This window comes from Hyperolius riggenbachi, chromosome 5, assembly GCF_040937935.1.
Source record: "Hyperolius riggenbachi isolate aHypRig1 chromosome 5, aHypRig1.pri, whole genome shotgun sequence".
Classification (NCBI taxonomy): Eukaryota; Metazoa; Chordata; class Amphibia; order Anura; family Hyperoliidae; genus Hyperolius; species Hyperolius riggenbachi.
This window is the reverse complement of record NC_090650.1, coordinates 380,898,305-380,916,207: the sequence shown is the minus strand read 5'-3', so window position 1 is coordinate 380,916,207 and position 17,903 is coordinate 380,898,305. Positions and strand designations below refer to the sequence as shown.

The 17,903-nt window shown below is 46.1% G+C and overlaps 2 protein-coding genes across 3 annotated transcripts in view; one reads left to right on the top strand and one right to left on the bottom strand.

Moving 5' to 3' along the window:
* Positions 1-17,832, bottom strand: part of LOC137519040 (RNA-binding protein 12B-B-like) — a 35,074-nt gene extending 17,242 nt beyond the window's left edge. The window contains exon 1 of one of the 2 annotated variants that reach the window (XM_068237653.1): positions 17,727-17,832. The gene's annotated coding sequence lies outside the window, so the exon portion shown is untranslated. Of the gene's footprint in view, positions 1-1,970; positions 2,095-17,726 lie in introns of those variants that run through there. The other variant, XM_068237652.1, reaches the window with a different exon arrangement.
* RBM12B (RNA binding motif protein 12B) overlaps positions 1-17,903 on the top strand; it is a 135,541-nt gene that overhangs the window by 88,414 nt on the left and 29,224 nt on the right. The window contains exon 3 of the transcript XR_011020950.1: positions 350-432. The gene's annotated coding sequence lies outside the window, so the exon portion shown is untranslated. The remainder of the gene's footprint in view (positions 1-349; positions 433-17,903) is intronic.

The following is a 17,903-nucleotide window of genomic DNA, read 5'->3' as shown; positions in this document are numbered from 1 at the left end:
TTTTTGCAGCACTTTCTGCCTGGAAGACATTTATAATGGCATTTCAACACATTTATGATTAAGATAATAGAATGAATGTTGCTGATCATAGATGGAATATACAGATTGAGTGGCAAGGATGGAGTGACACATGCACATCCATGTCTAATATATAGTTGCTCTCAGTGAGAATGGACAAATAGGACTGCATGTGCTGAATATTTTTTGCTGCAATGTAACTATATCAGGTAGAGTATGTTTGCCTGCTATGACTTTATTGCCTGTGTCTAACTCCAACTTCATCGCCTAAAAAGTGCCCAGTGATAATGGGAAACGTTCACACGTGTAACCAAGTGACCTTCAATTACAGGAAAACCACCCAGTATATTCCAGTGGGTCCCAGCAGCAGATATGATGGTTGAAAGTGTTCCTTTTCATTGTCTGCACAGTGGGGTAAGTGTTTTGGGCCACAGTATGCTACACATTTCTGGGATTTAATCTTTGATATCACACAAGTAAGAACTATGATCTGTCACAAAAAAGGAGGGAGGAGAGGGCAGTGTAAGCAATTTGCAATATCTTGATACTCCCAGACAATAATTCTAAGGTGAGCCCAATGCCAAGCACATCTTCATATACAAACTTCAGTACACACCCGAGGTAAGAGGGATATGGAGGCTGACATGTTTATTTCCTTTTAAAGGACAGCTGTAGTGAGAGAATACTTGCAGATCTCATCCTACAAATGCTGCCGAAATGTGAACAGCAGCACATATAGGCCTCAATTCACTAAGCTTAACTCCTGTCCTTAATAACTCTTCTGAGCTGTTTTACAGTTATCACAATGATATCACCATGGTGATAACTGTAAAACAGCTCAGAATAGTTATTAAAGACAGGAGTTAAGCTTAGTGAATTGAGGCCATAGTGTGAACGAGGCCTTAACCTCCTTGGCGGTAATGACGAGCTCAGCTCGTCCATTACCGCCGGAGGGCGTTGCTCAGGCCCCTGCTGGGCCGATTTTGAGAATTTCATTTTTAAAACACGCAGCATGCAATTTGCTTGCTGCGTGTTTACACCGCTCGCCGCGTTATAGCCCCCCCCCCCCCCCCCGAGCACAGCCTGGCCAATCAGAGCCAGGCAGCGCTGAGGGGTGGATCGGGACTCCCGATCACGTCACGACGATCATCACCATGGCGACGGGGGAAGCCCTAGAGGAAATCTGTTCAGAACAGGATTTCCTTATGGGAGGACACGCCGATGGGGATCGGAAGGGTGGGAGGAATGCCGCAGGGAGGGGGGAATCATGTAGCGAGCGATAGGCTAGCTACATGATTTAAAAAAGAAAATAGTGCTGCACCGCCACCCTGGCACATTTAATAGAACGCCAGGGTGGTTAAGAGAAGACAAACAGGCCTGGAACTCAGGAGGGGGCAAATGTGTGCAAGTCACCAATATGTCCGTAACACAGCGGGGGAAGGGGGATATGTTGGTGGGGTGCTGGCAGACTCTTGGGGGTCCCTATGGATGCTGGTGCAATTGACCCCATTTGCTCATATGGATAGCACAAGCCCAGTTTAAATCCAAACAAAATAAATTGAGCACAAACATACATCCAATTTTACCATCACTTTATACCTGTGGTCCCGATTTGCTCAATAAATAAAAATATTTCTCTAACCCCAGCATAAGTCAGACAACAGACAAAGAAAATTCCCATTGTCCTTTTTACTTAATGGACTTCTAAAATATTTTCATTGTGAAAGTGTGAGATAAAATGGGATGAGAAGCTATGGGTAATCCTATATACTGTATATGTGTGCTCATATGCTCAACCGCCATTCACCCCTGAGCAGACAGCAGCAGAGCAGGCCCCACACCCGAGGCCGCGTCCCCCGACCCTCCGCGGAGTACTATGGATGTAGCATCGCGCTGGTTACGTTCATCACACGCGCCGATACGACACAAACACAGCTCACATTCATTATTACCAGTGCAGAAGCGCCATCATCCTAGTCCTACGGCAGCTCTAGCAGGTTAATGGCGGATCACCGCGTACTGCAAGAGGCGGGAGAAGCGCGCATGCGCAAAAGCTGTTTCTTCCGGGAAACTGCGCATGCTCAGAGCATATTTCTCCTCAGCCGGAGCCGTAAACCTTGTTTTTTTTTTCCCCGCAGCCGGTTACATATCACTCCGCCGCCATAATGCAGGAGCGCCGAGTCCCATGTATGTGGCAGCGGTAATAATATGCTCATGCATGGGCTCCTGTGCTCACTCACTGTACCGCCGAGCCCCGCCCCCATTAAAATGGCCGCTTCCTTCTCCTGCCTTTCCGCGTGGAGAAATGGATAGGCGGAATGCGTCCAGTGTGAGGGGTGCATTACCTGGCAGATCGCCCAATCTGACCTGATAGCAGACGTGGGCTGTTGGAAATGAGGTTGAAATTCAACTTGCTTGCGGATTTTTACGGATTTAAAATTAAAGGCATTGGAGAATGGTTTATTAGATAGGTTCATATTCAGATAGGTGGAAATATGCACAGTAACTGATTTGATACAGGGCCGTTCTAGACAGGCACATATGAAGGACATCGAGCAAATTTTTTTCCTGGAAAGAAATGGCGGCATACTGATGGGTTAGCCCCGCCCCTGACCCCGATTGGACAGTTCATAATATAAATTAAAAGAGCCCGCCCCCCCTGCCATTCTCTTTTTTTCTGTCCTCGAATGGACAGTTCGGTTTTTTTTTGCTTTTCCTTTTTTCCTCTATTGCGCCTATTTTTTGTTTATAAGTTACCTTTTCTGGGCGTAAGAACGGGTTTTTCACTCACCCGTTAGGCGGCGGGCATTGCGGCCTCTAAATGGGGCTTAGGTATGCGCCAGATTCCTCCCTCTGGTAGCTGCCTCTGTGCTGGTGGCGGCGGCGGCGCGGGGTTTGCTAGCCGCCGCTATTGTTATTGTTCCGGCTTCCTCTCTGGTCTGGTCGCACGGCATAGCGAAGTCTCGCATGAAGCGAGACTTCATGGGATATTCATCAAAGAATGGAGCAAGGTTGAGCAGAAGACATCATTATCTAATAGGTTTGCAAAACTGTACCCATTGGGGAATGAGGATGCGAAAATTATGGACTCTGCACCTATAGTAGATGCCTCAATCATGAGACTGGCCCGCCACGTCACTCTGCCAATGGATGACGCAGTCTCCTTTAGTAATCCTCTTGATAGGAAAATAGATACCGATATCAAGAAAGCTTTTTTACACGCAGGTGCAGCATGTAGGCCGGCCGTAGCTCTCACCTCTCTTGCTAAGGCCATTAAAGTGTGGGTAGATAACATTGAGACAGCCCTCAGTTCAGGGACTGATAGGAATGAGATCATCAAGGCCCTGGATGAACTTAAATTGGCAAGTGATTTTGTGGGAGAGGCGGCGATAGAAGATCTGCCTCCAGAGCAATGTTATGTAATGTGACGGCAAAGAGAGCTCTTTGGCTTAAACCTTGGTCAGCCGATCAGTCCTCCAGGAACAACTGGTGCAAGATTCCATTCGACGGCAAACATCTCTTTGGTCCAGAGATGGATACTGCAATTGCCAAGGTTACAGGAGGAAGATCGGGCCTGTTACCACAGGATAGAAAACCAAAGCAGTCTCGACAACAGTCAAATACAAGACAATCCTCTTCCAGATTTCAGCAGGCTCGTTCCTATAAGCCCGCCAGGAAGTTTAATAAAGACTGGAAGGGTACTCAGGCGTCCTTTCTTAGATCCGGAAAATCGCAAAAAACATTTTCCGGACCTCTGCAAAATGCAAAGCAGTTCTGAAGATGCGTCCACTCAGACGGCTCAGGTGGGGGCAAGGCTACGCTCCTTCTGGAACGTCTGGGTGGAGTCAATCGAAGATTCCTGGGTTCACAGAACTATTCGCAGAGGACATTCATGGAAATTCAGCAGACCTATGCTCAAAACAAGATTTGTTCAGACAAACCTACCCCAAGGCAGACAGAAAAAGCAGTTCCTGTTGGAGTATGTGAACTCTCTAGCCGAAAGCAATGCTATAATTCCAGTGCCTCATCAAAAAGAATTTACAGGAATTTATTCTCCCTTATTCTTGGTCAAGAAGTCGTCAGGAGGATGGCGACCGGTCTTAGACCTCAAGTTCCTGAACAGCCACACAAAGCTTCGTCATTTCCGGATGGAGTCATTACAGACGATAATAAAGGTCATCAGACAAAACGATTGGATGACAACACTAGACCTCTCAGACGCTTATCTGCATATCCCAATCAGACAGAGCTTCCAGAAATATCTCAGGTTTTCAGTAGACGGGAAGCATTGGCAATTTCAGAGTCTACCGTTCGGCCTCTCAACCGCTCCCAGAACTTTCACGAAGGTTCTTCTTCCAGTAGTTGCCTCTCTAAGGAGGAGGGGCCTAAGAATCTTCCACTATCTGGACGACATACTGTTAGTCAGTCAGGACCGGGAAGTTCTGTTGGATCATCAGAGACTAGTGCTGTCAGAGCTGCAGAAACTAGGATGGCTAATAAACTTTGCGAAAAGTCAGTTAGTGCCTTCACAGGACATGGTCTTCCTGGGGGCCAGGTTTATAACAACACAAAACAAAGTTTGTCTTCCCGACCAGAAAGTTATAGCAATACAGCAAAAAGTTGCAGCAGTGATATGCAGCAATCACATATCAGCAAGAACGTGTCTGAGTTTGCTGGGGACTTTTTCCTCGGCAATCCCAATGGTCAGGTGGGCGCACTGGAATTTGCGGGCTCTGCAGATATTCTTCCTCAGTCGCTGGAACAAAAGAAACCTGTCACAGAAACTCTGGGTTCCTGTCAAGGTCAAGGTTTCACTACAGTGGTGGATGCAGGAGAAGAACTTGAGATCTTGTCATCAGATTCAGCCTCCGTTGCCAGTAGTGATTACGACGGACGCAAGTCAAGCAGGTTGGGGAGCCCATTGTCAGAACTCTCAGGTACAGCAGAGGTGGAGGCTTCCATGTGCACAAGTGCCCTCCAATATCCTGGAACTCAGAGCAGCCTTTCTGGCGTTAAAGGCTTTTCAACACCTGATAAGGGGGAGGGCGGTACTGCTGCAAATAGACAATGTTTCAGCAGTCGCCTACATAAGGAGGCAGGGGGGTACGAGAAGCCAATCTCTCCTCGAAGAATCCTCTCACATAATGAGATGGGCTCAAAGACACCTGGATCATCTTTCAGCTATTCACCTTCCAGGTCCTCAGAATCAGTTAGCGGACCAGCTGAGCAGACAGTTTGCCAGTCCGCACGAGTGGACATTGAACAACGAGGTATTCAGCATGATTATGCAGAGATGGGGTATTCCCCAGATAGACCTATGTGCTTCAGCAGCGAATTCGAAATTGCCGAGATTCTACTCCCGATATTTCCATCCGGCAGCAGAGGGCACGGACTGTCTGACGACACAATGGAACTTTCAACTGGGGTATGCGTTCCCTCCATTTCCACTAATCCTGAGGCTACTACAGAGGCTCTTGCTGGAACCATGCACGATCATCCTTATTGTGCCATATTGGCCTCGGAGACCTTGGTTCACTCTCTTGTTAGAGTTGAGTCTGGAACAACCGATCAATCTTCCTCAAATTCCGGATCTTCTCTGCCAGGGTCCTATACTATACCCGAATGTCAACAATCTCAATTTAACGGCCTGGAAATTGAGAGGCAAAAGTTCTTAGCATTGGGATGCTCCGACAAAGTCACTTCTACACTACTGAAAGCCAGGAAAGTTTCTACAAATTCAACATATCATAGAATTTGGGGAAAATTTGAGAACTTTGCGAGAATTAATAATTTTGAATTTCTTCAGCCGAAAGTTCAGAATATACTGGCATTTCTTCAAACAGGGGTAGACTTGCAGTTAAGTCTCTCAGCCATAAAAGTTCAGGTATCAGCCCTATCAGCATTAACCAATCATAAGTGGGCAGAAAACCCTCTGGTCATCCAGTTTGTACAGGCGGTGCAAAAATTAAGGCCACCTAGAAAGCCATTCTTCCCGCAGTGGGACCTCTGTGTGGTTCTGGAGGTATTGTCAGAGGATCCTTTTCATCCGATAGAAAGTGCTTCTCTTGTGAATCTGACGTTGAAGACTATCTTTTTGATTGCAATTGCTTCTGCAAAAAGAGTATCTGATTTACAGGCACTAAGTTGTGCGGAAAATTTCCTGCAGTTCTTTCCTGACAGGGTGGTGCTTAGACCAGTACTTCAGCACATTCCAAAGGTCTCATCTGCATTTCATATCAATCAGGAGTTAACTTTGCCAACATTCTTGTCAGAACAGGAACATCATCCTTTAGACGTAGGCAGGAGTATTAGGGCTTATTTAGAGGCTACAAGCTCCTTCAGGTCTTCTGACCGTTTGTTCGTGAACATTGTGGGCCCTAATAGGGGTAAACCGGTTACATCAAGGACTTTGGCCAACTGGCTAGTGAAAGTAATACAACTTTCTTATAAATTGAAAGGTTTACAGATACCTTCAGAGATCCGTGCTCACTCTACAAGGGGCATGGCAGCCTCCTGGGCATGCTTTGCTAAAGTTTCTATGGACACTATTTGCAAGGCAGCCAGCTGGTCATCACAGCATACTTTCTTGAAGCATTATCATGTTAATCCAGCAGCACTAACCTCTTTGAAATTTGGTGAAGCAGTTTTGTCTACTGTTAAAAAATAAAATGTTTGTTTATGCATCTTCCCTCCCTCTCTGACTGATTTTGTATATCCCATCAGTATGCCGCCATTTCTTTCCAGGAAACAGGAAAATTGAATTCTTACCTTCCGGTAATTTTCCTTTCCTGGAACAGAAGATGGCGGCATACGAACCCACCCTCTCGTCCATTCGAGGACTGATTTTCATGAGAATGGCAGGGGGGGGGGGCGGGCTCTTTTAATTTATATTATGAACTGTCCAATCGGGGTGAGGGGCGGGGCTAACCCATCAGTATGCCGCCATCTTCTGTTCCAGGAAAGGAAAATTACCGGAAGGTAAGAATTCAATTTTCCTGTTTCTAGACATGGGAAAATGGGCGTGGTCATGATGCCATGTGGGTGGGGCTAACTGTAATGTAGTTATACCAGCTAATGTAATTACATTTTTAAAAAAATGAAGTAAATGCGCATAATGACAGACCGCGTTTCACCAGTAAATGCACATAAGAGACAGCGGTTCATCAGTAAATGCAGGTAATGAGAGACAGTGTTTCCCCAGTAAATGCACATGATGACGGACAGCCTTTCACCAGTAAATGCATGTAATGAGAGACAGCCTTTCACCAGTAAATGTATGTAATGAGAGACAACATTTCACCAGTAAATGCATGTAATGAGAGACAGCGTTTCACCAGTAAATGCATGTAATGAGAGACAACATTTCACCAGTAAATGCATGTAATGATAGACAGCGTTTCACCAGTAAATGTACATAAGAGACAGCGTTTTACCAGAAAATGCACATAAGAGACAGCGTTTCACCAGTAAATGCACATAATGACAGACAGCATTTCACCAGTAAATGCACATAATAACAGACAACAGTCCCCAGTATATGTAGCCAGGTTCATGGCTGTCCCCAGTATATGTAGCCAGGTCTATAGGTGTCCCCAGTATATGTAGCCAGGTGTATAGCTGTACCTAGTATATGTAGCCAGGTGTATAGGTGTACCCAGTATATGTAGCCAGGTGTATAGGTGTCCACAGTATATGTAGCCAGGTGTATAGCTGTCCCCAGTATATGTAGCCAGTTGTATAGCTGTCCCCAGTATATGTAGCCAGGTCTAAAGATGTCCCCAGTATATGTAGCCAGGTCTATAGATGTCCCCAGTTTAGGTAGCCAGGTGTATAGCTGTCCCCAGTATAGGTAGCCAGGTCTATAAATGTCCCCAGTATAGGTAGCCAGGTCTATAGATGCCCCCAGTATAGGTAGCCAGGTCTATAGATGTCCCCAGTATAGGTAGCCAGGTCTATAGATGTCCCCAGTATAGGTAGCTAGGACTAACCGTGTCCCCAGAATAGCCAGGTGTATAGCTGTCCCCAGTATATGTAGCCAGGTGTATAGCTGTCCCCAGTATAGGTAGCCAGGTCTATAAATGTCCCCAGTATAGATAGCCAGGTCTATAGATGCCCCCAGTATAGGTAGCCAGGTCTATAGATGCCCCCAGTATAGGTAGCCAGGTCTATAGATGTCCCAAGTATAGGTAGCCAGGTCTATAAATGTCCCCAGTATAGATAGCCAGGTCTATAGATGCCCCCAGTATAGGTAGCCAGGACTTATCATGTCCCCAGTATAGCCAGGTGTACAGATGTCTCCAGGAGGGGTGGCAGCGCAGAGAAGAGGGAGCAGTAAGCGCAGTGGCGGGGAAGGGGGGACGTCTCCCCCTCTTCCCTCACCTGGGGCTCACCCTTCCTCGCTCCCCCTCCAAATTTGAGCGTCTGGCAACAGGCGGCGGCAGAACACTTTTTATTCCTGGCATGAAGGAGATCTGTGCGCTGCTACTCTGGTCTAGTTAGTGATGTCACTAGAGTAGCGGCACACAGATCTCCTTCGCGCCGGGAATACGAAGTGTTCTGCCGTCATCCGCTGCCAGACACTCAAATCTGGAGAGGGGAGTGAGGAAGGGGGAGCCCCAGGGTTTTTCTTATGGTGGGCAGTACGGTGGCGTAGTGGTTAGCACTCTCATCTTGCAGCGCTGGATTCCTGGATCGAATCCCAGCCAGGGCACCATCTGCACAGAGTTTGTATGTTCTCCCCGTCTCTGTGTGGGTTTCCTCCGGGCACTCTGGTTACTTCCCACACCCCAAAAACACAGATAAGTTAATTTGCTTCCCCCTAAATTGGCCCTAGACTATGATACATTCACTGCACAACACATACATAGACATAGGACTATGGTAGGGATTAGATTGTGAGCTCCTCTGAGGGACAAGTGAAGTGACAAGACAATATACTCTGTACAGCACTGCAGAAGATGTTGGTGATATGTAAATACTAAATAATAATAATAATTATGGTGCCCATACACGGTACAATAAAAACGTTTGATTTTCCTGTTTATTAGATCAAATCGAAAATCTTTTTTTTTTTTTTTTTTTAATCAACGATTATCCTGTTTTTTTTTTTCAATAAAAATCCGATCGGAAAAATCTTTATATTCCATCTAACGGAATGATCAAACAAAATTATCTAATAAAAAAAAATTAAAAAATTGTGCCATGTATGGGCACCATTAGAAAGATTTATTCAGCACGATTATAAAAAGTCTTATTATAATCGTGCGGAATAAACCTTTCTAATGGTGCCCATACATGGCACAATTTTTTCTTTTTTTTTCTTTTTTAGATAATTTTGTTCGATTATTCCGATTTTTTCAACATGTCCGATCGGATTTTTAATGAAAAAACAGGATAATTGTTCATTTTTTTTTTTATTAAATAAAAAGATTCTCTTTGAATTTCATTCGATTAGATCATTTTGGTTGAATAAACGGGAAAACCAAACGTTTTAATTGTACCATGTCTGGGCACCATAATGGTGGCCACACGTTACAATTTTTCTGTTCGACTTTACCCCTATTCGATTTATACAATCGTTGTGTGAAAAAATCGAGAGAAAATATCTTTTCTATCTATAAATTGTATCAAAATTGTGCTTTTCCTCGATTAAAATTGATCGGAAAGGTTGGAAAAATCATATCAGTTTTGTCAGAAATGTAATGCTATGTGGTGGGTTGTATGAAAGTCATTCGGCCTAATACATTTTACGTTTACATTCAAGAATAAAGAAACTTATATGTATCAAAGTGACACAATAGATAGAATGTATTTCTTCAATGTAGTAAATGTAGTGTTGTTGATTGAAATAAACTAGCCAACCGCCGCATAATTATGAATGCCGGTCCTACACTTGCCGCTAAGCTGGAGGGGGTAGCGGGCAGGAAGGGGGTATTGGGCAGAGCGGCGGGGAGGGGGGTCGGACCCCCCCCCCCCCCCTCACCTGGGTCCCCCATCTGCGCTCCCCCTCAGCAGCAGCCGCCGCTATTAGTAAGAGGCACTGGGCGGGGATGACTCACCTCTTCCGCGTTCCGGCGTGCCTTCCACTGTCCTCACTTCCTGCAATGCCGCCCACTGTATTGTAAGTGGACGGCATTGCAGGAAGTGACGACAGTGGAACGCGGAAGAAGTGAGTCATCCCCGCCCACTTAAGCTAAGGAAAACAAAAGTTTGCTTTCTTAAAACAGAAAGAATTTGCGATAATTCAGGTTGGAGTGAGCTTGAGATGTCTCCCAGTGCATCACTGCTGAATATATGCAAATTAGCCATTGTTACCCTAAGGCCCGGTTCACATTAGCGTTCCAGGTCCGGCTTCCCCGGACCCGGAATGCTCCGTACACAGCGGATGGTGAATGGATAAATTGTTAATCAATGTATCCATTCACACTCGTGCGACCGTCCGGATCCGATCCGGGAACGCAGCTCCGGGACGATCCGGCTTTTTTCCAACATGCTTCCAGCACCGGTCCTATGCCACTTGGGGGTCCGGACTACACGCCGGTATCCCCCATGCTTGCGGTGCCTTACTGGCACTGCAATGTATCTAGTTCCGGCTACTTTATTGTAGCCGGAACTGATACATTCCGGATCCGCAACTTGTGGCCACCGCAGAGACCTGTACGGTCTCTTCGCGGGACCCGGACCCCTGGACACTTGGGGACTCGAACCGCAAGTATGAACGGGGCCTTAGAAGCTAAACACACCTCCAGAACCGCTGGAATGCAATGATGTGTCAGCTTGTTAATTTGTACAGAGCCATAATAATCCAACATGCATACAGACTGTTTCGAATTGTTTGATCCTCATCAGTGCATGGCATGGATTAATTTGGCTCTATGGAGTAGGGCTTGTAACACCGAGAGGTACAGACTAACCAGCAAGCTCATGGTGAACCAGAGCTCATTGGCTCATAACCAGAACTCATTCTCATTCATAAAGCATTCCCGCATGCGTTAATGCTGAACACAGCTGACTTTACCGACCACTTTGCAAAATCTCCATTCATAAAAGCTGTTACTGCATGAAAAGCTGACATTCCCTAGCAGAGCAATAAATTACCGCCTTGTGCGGTGATTATCTTAACAAATGTCACTAAATGTCAATTCATAAAGATTAGAGCAAGTGGTATGAGGACGGAGAATACCGCTCCCTTGGATGTGGCGATAACCATGCTAAGTTAATGGAGACAGACCTCCCAGGCAGCAGCAGTGAGAGCAGAGCACGGAGAAAATGTATCAACTCAGGCAGCTTCTAGTGTTACCGCCAGCCTAGAGCCAGCCTAGTTAGGGAAATCACCGCACTGCTATCGCAACTGTACACATTTTTATGAATGAGCACACAGAATGTGGTATTTTCCCGTCTGGATTTTCTTTACCAAACACACTTTTATGAATGATAGCCATTGGAGTGTGTAAGGGACTACAATGGTCCTACAAGCCCCCATACTAAAATACTAAGGAAAACAAAAGTTTGCTTTCTTAAAACAGAAAGAATTTGCGATAATTCAGGTTGGAGTGAGCTTGAGATGTCTCCAAGTGCATCACTGCTGAATATATGCAAATTAACCATTGTTGCCCTTAGAAACTAAACACACCTCCAGAACTGCTGGAATGTAATGATGTGTCAGCTTGTTAATAGAGATGGCCCATCAGAACCAGCGTTGTTGCACCAATGGGTTTGGCGTGCAGAGACCACCCCTGGAGTCACAGGGAATCCACAGCAATCATCAAAGGTCCGCACCATCCAATATTTAAGTTTCAAGTTTCTTTATTTATAGCTCTTGTAAAAAGACATGATTAAAAGCAAATCTGCATGATGATGACGCACAGGCGTTTCGATACTTCTTTCTCAAATCAGATGCTGCAATGATTTGAGAAAGAAGTATCGAAACGCCTGTGCGTCATCATCATGCAGATTTGCTTTTAATCATGTCTTTTTACAAGAGCTATAAATAAAGAAACTTGAATATTGGATGGTGCGGACCTTTGATGATTGCAATAGAGATGGCCCAAACGGTTCGCCGGCGAAGTTCCGTGGTTCGCGGAGAACCGCGAACTTTTCTGGAAGTTCGATTCGCCCCCATAGTGCATCATTACGGTCAACTTTGACCCTCTACATCACAGTCAACAGGCACATTGTAGTTGTAGCCAATCAGGCTACACTTCCTCCTGGAGCCCCCCTCCCCTTATAAAAGGCAGGCAGCGTCAGGCATTTCACTCACTCGTGTGCCTGCAGTAATTAGAGAAGGGAGAGGTCTTCTGCAGAGACATAGGGAAAGCTTAGTTAGGCTCTTGTTAGTCTCTTTAGCTTGCTCCTTGCTGATTCTTATTGCTAAAAAAGCACCCCTCAACAGCTCTTTTGAGAGCTAATGTTGTTCTTGTGATCTATTTTTTTTTTTGTGTGGCCTAGCTAACTACTGGGGCACCTACCTACCTATATAGGGACACCTACCTATGCCTAGCTAACTACTGGGGCACCTACCTATGCCTAACTACCTATACTGGGACACCTACCTATGCCTAACTGCCTATACTGGGACACCTACCTATGCCTAGCTACATATAAGAAGATAATAAGGTTGTTGCTTCATTGTGGACAGACCAAATTCAATCAGCTGGACAGTCAGTCATTGCTGTTCTGTCATTTAGCTACCTCAGCCCGACCATATGGGCTTGAAAACCGCCATGGCCTGCACTCTCGCCATGGTGCAAACCAGTCCAGCAAGGCCGTCACCAGGGATGCTCAACTCTGAATTCGGGTGAAACCCGGATAGTTGCTATCTGGATTGCACCCTGCTAATTACAATCACCTGTGCGGGCTGGGCTGGGGTCAATCTTACCTATCTGCCCCCCAGCTACCAAGTCAATTATTAACTTCCCTGAATAACAAAGGACCCACTAAGGCGGCAGGAGGCATATCTACATGGTACGAGACCATCTTAGCAGGAAAGGATACAGCATTAAGAAGATTTGCACTAGCTTGGTCAAACGACCTACAAACAAACATAGCGGAGCAACAACTTCGCAAATCTACTATTAAAATACTCAAATTTTCAAAGAACAACTCACACTGGGAACTATCCCGTAAAATTTTATTTAGGTGGTACCTAACCCCTAGAAAAATGTCCCTGTTCGCAGCAGATAACTCCCCGCTATGCTGGCACTGCAAGGCCTCGATAGGGACATTACTCCATATGCTATGGGAATGTCCCATTATCGCGCGCTTCTGGAACCAAGTGGAATGCTTAATTAAGAACTTCTTCCAGCCCAATATGTGTTTAACACCTAAATTAGCTTTATTAATGGTAGGGGTGGAGGAGCTGCCTCTAAACATCCAGCCCCAGATTATGCATATCCTGTTATCGGCACTATCACTAATAGCCACCAATTGGAAATCAGCCGACTCTCTGTCGATAAGACAACTAAGGTCCCAAGTGTTTTCGAACCTCGACATGGAACACAAAATTAGAATAAGAACTTCAGGAGATCATAAGGCCTTCTCTCTACCTGGTACCTGGCTAGATTAACCCATTTAGATACCCCGTATATATCCTATAATCCCTGGGTGTACTCTACTACTTAGCAGAGTTAATTTCATTATTTAGCTCTCACTTGTTTTTCTCTTTTCTTTATTTTCTTTTTTTTCTTTAGTGATTTCTAGTTAGAAGGTTTATAGATGAAACATGAACACGGTACAATGTCAGTTGAATCCTCTCTTCTTCTCCAGCTTTAAAACAGCTAGGTCATAAATCCGCACTCTAGAACCACTATATGTTAACATGCAAGTATCTAGGGCAAAACTAGGCCCACTGGATAGATACATTTTGGAAAGGTCTGAGTTCCTGGTAGGTACCTAATATAGGTTATGTGAAAACTACCAGTACGAGACCAACACACTAGGAGTGCCCCTTGCACTAGCTTACCTTTAAGTTCAAAGGAATAAGATAATGTACCTATGTAAAAGACTTGTATGACTATTAGTATTGAGTAGATTTCCTATCACCATGCTCTGTATGTTTGCATTTATGGTTTTGTATCACGCATCAATAAAAATTTATTATGAAAAAAAAATCTTACCTATCTGCCGTCTTCTTTGGTCCGTCCCTCGGCGCCTCCCACGATGCGGTCCACGCGGCGGTCACATAAGTACAAACACCTCCTCCTTCCAGGTTGAAGGAGGTAGTGTATAGTCACGTGACGGCGGATTGGACTGCATTGTGGGAGGTGCCAAGGGACAGACCAAAGATGTCAGATAGGTAAGATTGATCCCCCCAGCCCAGCCCGCACAGGTGATTGTAATTAGCAGGGTGTAATCCAGATAGCAACTATCCGGGTTTCACCCGAATTCGGAGTTGAGCATCCCTGGCCGTCACTACACAAACAGCTGTTTGCGGTGCGTTACACAGTGAGTTTGGTCTGTCAGTGTGAAGCAGTACTCTAATTACACTCCCTGATTGATGTATACACATGCAAGATGTTTTAAAGCACTTTAGGCCTCCAATTTAGCATGCACTGTGATTTCAGCCCGCTTTTCCTCCTCTGTGCCGGGCTCCTGTCCCCCTCCTTTACAAAGTCAGATCCCCATTCAGTTTATGCCGGGCATAATTCAAACCACAGATCAGCAGTGACGTCAGCTCGTGTAGCCCAGTAACAGTGCCGCCCTGTACAGGAAGTAAACAGAGATCACTTCCTGTATACGGCAGCGCTTACTGGATTGCATTAGCTGCCTTCGCCGGTCGCTGCTGATCTGCAGTTTGCATTATGCCCAGCATAAACCGCAAGGGGATCCAACTTTCTTAAGGAGGGGGACAGGTGCCGGCACAAAGGAGGTAAAGCGGGCGGGGGGAATCTGCCTATATACACGGGGGGGGGGGGGGGGGTCTGCCTATATACACAGGGAGGGTGGGGGGGCTTGGGTTCTGCCTATATACACGGGGGGGGGGGGGAATCTACCTATATACACAGGGAGGGTGGGGGGGCTTGGGTTCTGCCTATATACACGGGGGGGGGGGGGGGGGTCTGCCTATATACACAGGGGGGGAATTTGCCTATATACACAGGGGGGGGGGGAGAAATCTGCCTATATACACAGGGGGGGCGGGGGGGGGGTCTGCCTATATACATGGGGGGGGGGGGGGTCTGCCTATATACACAGGGGGGGAATTTGCCTATATACACAGGGGGGGGGGGGGGGGGGGTTCTGCCTATATACACGGGGGGGGGGGGTGTCTGTCTATATAGATGGGGGAATTTGCCTATATATACAGGGGGGAATCTGGCTACCCCCACAAAATATAAGACCTCCCTGAGAATAAGCCCTAGCACATATTTCGGAAGAGAAATTAATATAAGACAGTGTCTTATTTTCGGGGAAACACGGTAGGTGATCATGGATCCTCATTGAAGAGAAACCACAGTGACCACTTTGCGCAAGGCTAACAAGATTTAGAAACAAATGATTATTTAACCACTTGACGCCCATAAGCTTACACCCCCCTAAAGACCAGGCTATTTTTTACAATACAGAGCTGTGCAACTTGGTCAGGGTGCTGCACAGCCCTGCAACTCACCACGCAGACAAACTTTACCTTCTTTTAGTGTCCTTAATAGGACACTCTGCCGGAGGTATCTGATCGCTGCTGCGATCTTTGTTTTTTGGGGTTTTTTTTATTAGAAAGGGGAGGCTCTTCCCTCCCTCCTTCCTCTCTCTGACTCCCACCCCCCTGTGCTGGCCAAATCGCTATAGGGAGGCGATCGGCACTTATCCCCGCCTCTCATAGGCATCAGCCTATGAGAGGGCTCCAGCTGCAAGCCAATCTGGGGGACAGCCGTGTGTCAGCCGTACAGCGCTGCAGGAGATCGCAGCACTGTACATAGGTAAACAAAGGGGAATTGCTTCCCCTTTCGGCAGAAAACAGCCTGCTAGCTGCGATCGTGGCTAGCAGGCTGATCACGGAGACCCGCTCCGTGAAACACGCGTTCCCTGCCAAACTGCAGCTCCAGGACTTGACACCAATTGGCCACGGTCACGCCCATTGGCGTGAGGCGGTCTTCAAGTAGTTAAACATAGACTGAAAAGTAAAGCATTAAGGGCTTGTTCACACTGCAGGCGGTTTTGGTCTTTTTTCACCTGTCTGCGCTTTTTAAACAGCACACAGATAATCGCTGGGAATTAAAAAAAAAAAAAAAGCCACAAAACCCGCCCAACGTGGATGGCCACGCGAACGGAATGCAATGGCTGCTAGAAACTCCCTGGCGTTAATGCTTGAGATGAATTGGATCATTCATCTCGCAGCATTTAATCAAGCATCGCGGTTTAAGTTTTCCTGGACGCTACATGGAGCTCTCAGAGTAAGCTGCGTTTATGGTTACATTGTACTCTCCTAGGGCTATTAAAGAGGAACTTAAAGGGGAACTGAAGAGAGAGGTATATGGAGGCTGTCATGTTTATTTCCTTTTAATCAATACCAGTTGCCTGGCAGCCCTGCTGGTCTATTTCTCTGCAGTAGTATCTGATTAAAACCAGAAACAAGCATGCAGCTAGTCTTGTCAGATCAGACTTATAAGTCTGAACCACTGAAACACCTGATCTGCTGCATGCTTGTTCAGGGGCTATGGCTAATAGTATTAGAGGCAGAGGATCAGCAGGGCTGCCAGGCAACTGGTATTGTCTAAAAGGAAATAAACATGACAGCCTCCATATACCTCTCTCTTCAGTTCCCCTTTAAGTGAAAATAACGGAATTAATAAAATTGCTTACGTTTTACAATATTCATTTATAGATTATTTAGTTAGTGTTTGCCCATTGTCAAATCTTTCCTCTCCCTGATTTACATTCTGAAATGTATCACTGGTGGCTACATCTGTAGTCCTGCCAGATGATCTGTAAAGAATGTTTGCTACTGAGAGTTCTACACTAGAGGCCTGCGCAGGTCCACTTTATCATACCCGTACCCGACCCGTGACCCGCTTTCTGGTGAATTTGATACCCGCAACCCGACCCGCTACCCACACCCGACCCACTTTCTGGTGAATTTGATACCCGCAACCCGACCCGCAGAACCGCTACCCGCACCCGACCCGCAGGCCCGCTTTTTTACATTTTCTTCTAAAGTGCACATTTAAAGTAACATTGGGTAGCTGTAAAGTTAATAGAACCTATTTTTATACACAAACCAAAGCTAAAGAAGGTTTTTAGCTTGCTTTCACTACCCACGACCCGCAGACCGCTACCCGCACCCGCAGCTTAAATCAATTCGGGTACCCGAACCAGACCCGCATTTCGGGTTACCCGCGGCCGCGGGTACCCGACCCACTGCAGGTCTCTACCACAGAGTGAGTTATTGCTTGTTTGGCAGTTGGAAAAAGCCGTTATTTCCCACAATAAACACACAGCAAACTGTCAGGACCTTGGTCATGACATCACAGTGTGGGAGGGGTTTCACCACATTTTCCGCCACGCAGAACCCCCTTTTTTATGTTATTTTTGTTTCAGCTTAGTTGCTGTTCATGAAACATAATAATAACAGTGGCCACACATATTTATTTTTAGCCATTTTACCATGTTAAAAGAACATAAGGTGTTTCTTGTAAAACATTGTGCTTCAAACTACTGCTGGGCTTGGACGAATCGACACCCCTCTACTTATATTACCAACAGACAAAACATACCTCACAAAGTTTTGAGATACGAAAAAGAACGCCCAACAGACCCTTCCTCCAGAGATCTGTTCCTATAACGCATGCGCAGTTAGATATGAGCTCCGGGAACACAGAAATGACGCAGCCTGAAACGAGGCTATGACGCGCTTGTGCTCTGCGCATGCTCGCCCTGCATATTTTCGCGTC